At 42.1% G+C, this 1,721-nt stretch overlaps 1 protein-coding gene across 1 annotated transcript in view; it reads left to right on the plus strand.

Annotated features, from left to right (window-relative positions):
- Window positions 1–1,721, plus strand: part of ZYG11A (zyg-11 family member A, cell cycle regulator) — a gene marked incomplete at its 5' end in the record, with an annotated part of 45,381 nt that overhangs the window by 42,717 nt on the left and 943 nt on the right. The window lies entirely within an intron of this gene.

Consider the following 1,721-nt stretch of genomic DNA (forward strand, 5'->3'; position numbering starts at 1 on the left):
TTTTTTGTGATGGGAGTCTCACTTTGTTGCCCAGGCTGGAGTGCAGTGGCGCAATCTCTGCCTCACGGGTTCAAGCAATTCTCCTGCCTCAGCTTCCTGAGTAGCTGGGACTACAGGTGCACGCCACCTCCCCTGTCTAATTTTTTGTTTTTAGTAGAGACAGGGTTTCACCATGTTGGCCATTTTGGTCTCAAACTCCTGACCTCAGATGTTCACCTCAGCTTCCCAAAGTGCTGGAATTATAGGCATGGGCCATGGCGCCTGGCCATTTCCATTATTTTTTATCATTGCTTTTGGGGTCCACTGTCATCCTAATTATCATTTCTTGATAGGTAATTTTTCTTTTTCTCTTTTTTTTGGAACAGAGTCTCACTCTGTCACCCAGGCTGGAGTACAGTAACACAGTCACAGCTCACCTGCAGCTTCAATCTCCTGGGCTCAGGTGACTCTCCCACTTCAGTCTCCTGAGTATCTGGGACTACAGGTGTGTAGCACCACACCCAGCTAATTTTTTATTTTTTGTAGAGACATGGTCTCACTACATTGCCTTGATCCTCTCACCCAGGCATCCTAAAGTGCTGGGATTACAGGCGTGAGCCACTATGCCCATCCTATTTCTCTTTAGCTGGGTCTAAGTCTTTTATTTTTTTGAGATGGAGTTTCACTCTTGTTGCCCAGGTTGGAGTTCAGCGGTGTCATCTCTGCTCACTGCAACCTCCGCCTCTTAGGTTCAAGTGACTCTCCTGCCTCAGCCTCCTGAGTAGTTGGTATTACAGGTGGCCACCACTAGACCTGGCCAATTTTTTGTATTTTTAGTAGGGACGGGGTTTCACCATGTTGGCCAGGCTTGTCTTGAACTCCTGACCTCAGGTGATCCTCCCACCTTGGCCTCCCAAAGTGCTGGGGTTTACAGGCATGAGCCACCGCACCTGACCAACTGGGTCTAAATCTGCTCTTAGACTGTCTTTAATTTCAGTGATACATTTTTGTATGTCTGTACATTTTATTTGCTTCTTTTTCAAATATTCATATTTTTTCTTCTTTACAAGTAATTTGTGGTCTATGTGATCTTGTGTATGTTGAGGAGAGCAGTTTTAGATTATGAAGTCAACTTCAGCAAGGCTTGTTTTTCTGTCAGAATTCATTATAGAATGGATTGACATGTCCCTTCAGCGGTTATTTGCTTCTGTGAAATGCTCCAGAGGTTTTCCTAGGCTTGTGCTAGTTTTTTTTTATATTAATTTATTTTTTAATTTTTTAATAATTTTTATTAGGACTGTGCTACTAAATATATTAATTTCTCAGCAACATTCAGGTAGTGTAAATTCAAACCCTATTACCCACTTGGGATTGTGGTCATGAGCTTTCAGGAAAGATTTCTCCTCTCCTACTCCCATAAACCCCTAGAGCCCAGTCCACAGCAGAGGTGCTTCAGTATCTTATCCCTTCTCTTATCTAACCTTCAAGGGTCCACTTTTATGCATGGATTTTGCTTTGAACTCAGCAAGCTGAAATTTAAATGCCTTGATTACTAAAACTACCAGTTTCTTTCTGCCGCACGCTTAGCTGCAGGTTAGCTTACGTTAGCTGAAGTGCTCTTTGTTTCCAGCTCGCAGAAAATTCCTTTAGTTTGTACATTCATCTATGCATTTAAAAATTTATGAGTTATGTATATATATTTTTTCCCACCTCACCTCCCCCTTTTTTTTTTTTTTTTTTTT

This window comes from Cebus imitator, unplaced genomic scaffold, assembly GCF_001604975.1.
Source record: "Cebus imitator isolate Cc_AM_T3 unplaced genomic scaffold, Cebus_imitator-1.0 Scaffold322, whole genome shotgun sequence".
In the NCBI taxonomy this organism is placed as follows: Eukaryota; Metazoa; Chordata; class Mammalia; order Primates; family Cebidae; genus Cebus; species Cebus imitator.